This window comes from Egretta garzetta, unplaced genomic scaffold, assembly GCF_000687185.1.
Source record: "Egretta garzetta isolate BGI_Z169 unplaced genomic scaffold, ASM68718v1 scaffold70, whole genome shotgun sequence".
Taxonomy (NCBI): Eukaryota; Metazoa; Chordata; class Aves; order Pelecaniformes; family Ardeidae; genus Egretta; species Egretta garzetta.
The window spans coordinates 3,607,516-3,614,943 of record NW_009258539.1 but is presented as its reverse complement, the minus strand read 5'-3'; positions in this window follow the sequence as shown (position 1 = coordinate 3,614,943).

Here is a 7,428-nt window from a genome sequence, read left to right as displayed (position 1 = left end):
ACATCCTGACTTGCATTTAAAAAAAATAATTAAGACAATAACCCTTGTATAGAATTATAATGGCTAATTCTAAGAAAAGGGAAGTGAAGATATGAAAGGAATTTAAACTTGTTTTGGCCTGTGCTTGTCTTTAAAGTAGTAAATCTGCCTGTGGTTAGATATTATATTCTTCACAGCAGTAACTAATTGTGAAGTCTGGTGTTTCTTGATCCAGAAAATAATTTCTGTAATCTTTGCTTTTTTTTCCCAGCTTCTCTTCTGGTTTCTCAAATTCGTATGTTCAAATCATAGAGGGAGGAGTGCCAAAGTAAGACAGTTCAGAGAGTTAAGATAGACCTTCATTTTTTTGCCTTTTTCACTGTCTGATATTGAAACCACTACTGGGAAACTGAGCAAGCAGGGAGTAGAAGGAAAATGAGTACTCAATTTTGCCTCTGAAGAAATAGGAGTATCACCAAAGGGATCTGGGTCTAGAGTTCAGTGGATAATCATAGAATGTTCTAAGGCAGGAACCAGTGCCCCGTGAAAGCCAGAATGTTTAGACATGGGATATGAGGGGCAATGAAAGAACGAATTATGACAGGGAAGGACCTAAGACAAGGCATAATGTATAATGAAAACTTCGCCAAGATAATGGTAAGTAGATATATAAATTGGGAGAAGGTTATCATAGAATCATAGAATGTTTTGGGTTGGAAGGGACCCCTAGAGGTCATCTAGTACAGCCCCCCTGCAGTGAGCAGGGACACCACTAACTAGATCAGGTTGCTCACAGCCCCGTCCAACCTGGCCTTGAATGCTTCCAGGGATGGGGCCTCCACCACCTCTCTGGGCAACCTGTTCCAGTGTTTCACCACCCTCATTGTAAAGAATTTCTTCCTTATATCCAGTCCAAACCTACCCTGCTTCAATTTAAAACCATTACCCCTTGTCCTGTCACAGCTGGCCCTACAAAAAGATTTTCCCCATCTTTCCTATAGACCCCCTTTAAGTACTGAAAGGCTGCAATCAGGTCTCCCCGCAGCCTTCTCTTCTCCAGGCTGAACAAGCCCAACTCTCTCAGCCTGTCCTCATAGGAGAGGTGCTCCAGACCTCGGGTCATTTTTGTAGCCCTCCTCTGGACCCGCTCCAACAGTTCCATGTCCTTCTTGTGCTGAGGGCTCCAGAATTGGACGCAGTACTCTAGGTGAAGTCTCACCAGAGCAGAGTAGAGGGGCAGAATCACCTCCCTCGACCTGCTGGCCGCGCTTCTCTTGACGCAGCCCATGGTACAGTTGGCCTTCTGGGCTGCCAGTGCACATTGCCATCTCATGTCCAGCTTTTCATCCATCAGTACCCCCAAGTCCCTCTTGGCAGGGCTGCTCTCAGTCCTTTCTTCCCCCAACCTATATTGATACTGGGGCTAGTTAGTCTGGGGCTGGATAGAAATACAGCCATGAGAAAATAAGTCTTTTAAATAATAGTTCATTCTCACTTGTGTCTTTTGAACCTTGATTTATTTTATTTTCATGTGCCTGCTTGCTGCCTGAAGGCTCCTGTACCTCCCTGTGCCTTCTGTGCTGAGATTGTGACAAGTGTGGAAGGTGCTTCAATTAGAGAAAAAACGAGGTACAAAGCTGTGACTGGTTTTCTCCCTCCCATAGTGACTAGCACATTTTAAGAACCCAAACCTGGGGAAGATAGGACAAATAAAAAGATCTTTTAAATGTATGCAGAGAGAATCATAACTGCCCTAGACAAGCAAAGGAAAATTTCCTTACATTAATCTACAGAGCAAAGAAGTTTATTTTGCCAGTTTAGTTTTAAGTGTAAAATCTTTCATACACCTCCAGAGAGGTTCTTTACTGGCAGAACAGCAATATAAAGACACTAATGTGTCAAATCAAAATGTCACTCCCCTCCCCCTTATACAGACTCATCTCTCTCCCTCTCTTCGGCTGCCTCCCTCCACATTCTCCAAGTTTAATCTGCAGTTTGACTTCTAATACAATAATTCACTAGCTCTAGACATGTGCTTAAAGGACTGCATATAATTGTAATTCTGAAGAGATTAATACCTTATATTGATCCCATATGTCTTCATCTATCTTGGCAGCATGTAGTATTTTGTAACAAAAGGAAAAATGATTTGTTTCCAAAATGGTCCTCGTTTACTGCCTATTCGTACAGCTGTTAGAACTCATGTGCTCTCCTAAAAACACTATGGTGGAGCATGCAGAGTAAACATATGTTTAGATTTATTGGTTACAGTTGACAGCATATAGAAAAAGCTATAGTCTAGAATGAAAGCCTGCAGAAGTGTCTATTGATTTGAAAAGACAGGCTTTAGCTTTTAAAAATAACCAGTGCTGTGCTCGTGCATTTTGTGTCCCAGTTTCACAGCTACATCTTATAGGCAACATGGATGTCTCCTATGCCATAATCTGTGTTGGTATTTCATAGCTGAACACTGATTTTCTGGAATGTATGGCATGTCCTAAGAGAGGTGATCTATGTTTTAATTTGGTGAACAATTCTTATCACTGGGGGCATCTATCTGGTCATTAGATTAGTGTTTGTTATTTGGGGTTTTTTATAAGCATATAAAATGGAAATGCAAAACTAATATGAAACAACAGGTTTCATGATAACCTTCAGGATGTACAGAAAGAGCTTGACTTAAAAAATAACAGATAGGGTAATACCTGCAGATGCTTACATGCTTTTGGCTAAAATGTGCCACAAAAAAAAGATACCATAGTGTGAAACTAGGAGCTACACAAACCATTAAAGGAAGCACTTTCTAAAAGGGTTGCTTTGGTTCTGTGAAATGCTGAATGCCTGTAACTCCTGTTTATTTAAATGAGAACTGGTGTGATGCAAGATCTTGCAGTGTATCTAAGTCTTTTTTTATAAGATAGAAAATGGCTCTTTAGTTACATAGCATATAACAGTGCTGTTTTTGTAAAAATACATATCTCAGCCTTCAATGAAGGAAGACATGCTTAAAGGAACAGACATACATGACACAGATTTAAAAGGTTGGTACTGTTGATGCCAGACCTGGACAATTTGGGAATATATTAATAGATGTAGGCATACAAATAAAAGTGGTCACCACTTAATATAGTCTGCTGAATCTTTTTAGCAATCTAAGAGAAAATCCACTGTCTGAACAAAAAATATGTCAGCACAATAATGCTAATATTTAGATTGCTATAATATCAAGAACCAAATAACTGCTATGGAAAATGGCAATATGCAGTGTCACAATGCATTCAAAATTCACTCAGCCCCTCCGTAAATAACTTGCTCTTTGTGCATTTAAAGTGAATTACTGGAGCTCTATTGCACTGATTGTTAATATCAACTCTTTGACTATGTGTTATGTAGTAAATGAATCCACCCTTCAGTTATGATATTGAGGCAATATGATTTTGGTCTATGATTTATGCATAGAATATCTATGCATAACACTGTTAGTTCAAGATGTATTCAGAAAAGAACATAATTTGAAATATCTTTGGCTTTGTAAATTTAAACTAGAAGCTAGTGAAGTTTTCCAGTTAATGTGATTCTTGCAGAAAGATAGGAAAAATGTATACATATTGTTGGCTGGCACAGGCTGTGATTGCATTAGCATTTTGGACCATTTTGCAGAGCAATTTTGGCACATGAGAACTGGATTTCTTTCAGATGAAATTAAACAGGAATCCCTGATTCAGGTGCAGATATAATGCACTACAAACCCTAGTGGGCTTTAACCAGTGATATGGGCTCAGGACAGTTTCAATCACATGCATGGTGAGGACATTCAATTCTGCAGACTGGGCTAAATGTAGCCTAAAGTAAAATGTGCAAATTGCATATAATATTGGGGCTTCAACATCAACTGCTTTGATCTAATGCCATGCTCTTACTGAGCTAACCTGCTTGCTAATGTAAGCATAGCCATATATTTGCTTTCCCTGGCTTCCTTATTAAGGCCAGAAGTGTAAATCCAATGAAAATAACAGAGAGTCAGAATTAAACAAAAGCCTTCATATTTTTAGCCACCTTTTTCTCTTCATTAAAACTTCATGGAAGCAAGACCAGGTATAATTAACGAAGAAGTCTTTTCTCATCCAGGAATATTTTGAGGTATAAGCCTGATTAGTTTTCATCCATTCCTTGAATTATTTCTTGTCGGTTATGTAGAGCCAATATAAAAAAAATTACTGGTTTTCCTTTCCATTGAAAAACTGAACTACTGAGATGAGAAAGCATAGGTTATCCAGACCCAGAAATTTACATTCAGTGAAGTGGTTTATTACCAAAAGAAAGGGGGGTGAGGGTGGTTTTATGAAAGTATTAATATGAATTTTTGCTATTGTTTCCATACTGCAAGCTTAAATGAGAATGACAAAACTGAGCACAAAAACCTATCAATGCAACAGTGAACCAAGAACCTTTTCAGTATAAGCTAATTGGTAATACAAAATAAGAGAAAGATGGAGATGTTTTGAGGCAGTAAATTAGATTTTCTGGGTATTCCTTTTATGTACAGAACATTTTCAGTGTCAATGCATGAAGCTTTTAAACATTAAAACACTGCAACCCCCATTAACAACATTATTGTGCATGTTTTCAAAAGGCAAATGCGTGAATGATAAAAGCCTATCGTTTTATTTCTAATTTCACTTCATGTTTGACTTGGTGAGATGAACTGGGGAACTAAATTTCACAGATGGTAATAGTGATTAGCTCAGGTGTAAGAATATATTACCTGCTTCTGTTCACAAATAATTTACACAGGCTGTAATCTAGCATAACACCCCTGGTTAGTTGATGAGTATGCTAGTAGCCAAAAGCAAGAGTTTACAATTTTAAAATCTTTAACAAATAAAAGTTTTGTCATCCCATTGAAACTGGTGATTCAGCAGTGATGCTTTAGAAGTTCAGTTAAACTATTCTGTAAATCTTGGTCGCAGAAATATAACTTGTGTTCTTCCTTTGTTAGCCTCTACTCTCCATCAGCATTTTGCACTCAGCCCCTTTTCCAGATCATGAAGCCAGCAGCATAACACCACAAATACTTTTGCAGCTCAACTTGTGTCAATGCAGATTTTATTTCCTAGTCCTTTCCACCTTAGATGCATCTGCCTTAACTTCTGGCAACCATCTTCATCAAAGCTTCTAAGCCAGCCCTGTATCTCTGTGGCTTAATCTGCCTTCTTGTAAACTTTATAGCTATGGGTTGCATTACTCCATTGATTTATATCAGCCTGCTGTATTTCTGCAGGAGCCATCATGTCAAGACTCTTTTCCTTTCCTGGGCACTGTACCACATCTGTGTATCATTACAGACGTTTCACACTGCTGAGAAAGCATTTATGGTTATTTTTGGCCAGCTGTTCACTATGCTTTGCAGAGGACTTGTTTCTGTAAAAAAAAAAAAAAAATGCTAAGGACCAAAGTCATACAGAAATTACAGAAATTGCAGAAATACCAAACACTGTTTCACTTGTTATGGCACAGAAAACAAAACGCAAAATGGGAGGCCCGTGTTTCATATCTCAAAGTTTTAAGAATTTGGAAGCAATTTTGGCAATGGCTTACAAACTGCTGAAACCTACAAGGCACCTGGGTGAGAAAATCTTCAACACAGGTATGCTGAGAGATGTTTAGAGCCAAACTGAGGTGCACTGCAAAAAGGACAGATAAAGAAACTTCCTTGCCATGGGCATAATCAGATTTGGGTTAGTCAAGTTAATATCTGTGCTTCATTTCAAGGCTTCTGTCTCAAAAAAGAGAGAAAAAGTTTATGAGTTTTCTCTAAAATGTAATATGAGTAGTCAGTCACTTTATCAGCTCCCAACATTTTGTACAACAAATACAAAGGTGACTGGCTACCGAGAAGCAGTAGGATTTAATGTAAACAGCATGACACAGTATGATCAGAAACCTAAATTCTCCTCCTGATCTTGCTCAGTAGCTTTTGCAAAATAATTTCTTTGCTTTCTTTGTTTTGAGCACTACATAAGTGCTAGTTAATACCAGTAACAGACAGAAACAGTAGCAAGATTCCTGAATTACATTTGTACAGTGGGAGGGAAAAATATTTTACTTTCCTTGGTACAGAGAGAGAAAATAATCTGATTCAGCTTCAGGGTTCCCCACTTCAGAGAATGAGCTGGAAAAATATTCTTACAAACTGCTATGAAATATATCCTGTAAAAGTATATTGTACATGTGTAAGAAGTATTTTAGAGTATCAGATGTATTTTTTCAGACGGCCTTTTACAAACAGAAGATTTTATCTATTTTTTAAATGACAGTAACCTAATCGCATAATTATTTGCAAGGAAAAGTGTCATAGTTATTGATTAGAAAACCATAGCTGAATAATAACCACTCCAGATTAAAGTCTCCCTTTTCACCAGATAGTTCCATCTCAAAGCTCTGTTTTTCTTTCTCATCTTTTTTTGCCTATGCAGGCTGCAGGGGTGAGTAGTAAAAGTGTTCCTCCCTTATCTAGAAGTCATCTATCTTCTAAACCTTTAGGGGGATGCAGTAAAGCTTAATATATGTCACAGCAGCCAAACAAACATATTGTCATATCTGCTGTCAGGATCACCTGCAAGCAAACTGGTAGCCCATTTTCTAGAGCAGTCTTCTGAGGGAAGCCTCAGGTTTTCTAGCTTGGGTATTTTTCAGGATTTTAAGAAACTCATTTTCTCTGCTCCTCTTAAATAACATGGTCAGAGATTTCATACAACATGTAGGCAAAAAGTTAAGTGCCCGATTGTAATTTATACTTTATAAGTTCTTATATCTTGACAGCTAGCATATCTGGCATTATATCATGGTGACTGTTGTAAATTGGATATAATTACACACAATTCAGCAAAGACCAATGAAGCAAGAGTAGTATATGTAGTTAGAGACACTCAGTGCCTCTTTAAAATGTTGCAAGGGTCTCTGAGCTTTCCTAAAGTCCTGCACTTGAGGGACCATCACAGTCAAAGCAGATGGTTTATAAGGACAACCTAGAATATTTTATCTATCACTCAATCAAAAAAAAAAAAAAAAAGAAGAAAAAAAGGGGTTGACTCTCACCCTGCTGGAACAGAATGGGTTTGCACATTCTGCATTTGCCAGCAAACAAAAAAATGAAAAATCTTTCTGCATCTTCTAGCAAACCTCACTGTAATTAAGATACTCTATATTACTTTTCTGTTAGGCCAGACATTTTGTATTTATTCATATATGGGAAAAAAAAGAGTATATGGCATTGTTAACTCAATATTTTCATCTCTGGACCAAGTGAACCTACACATCAATTGAAAAGAAAACAGACCGACCAACAACAGATAGCTGAGAAAGTGTCTCTAAAGTAGGGGTCATGAGGACACAGCTTCAGCAGCCAAGAATAAATCCATAGGAGGGTGAACACGAAGCACTATGACC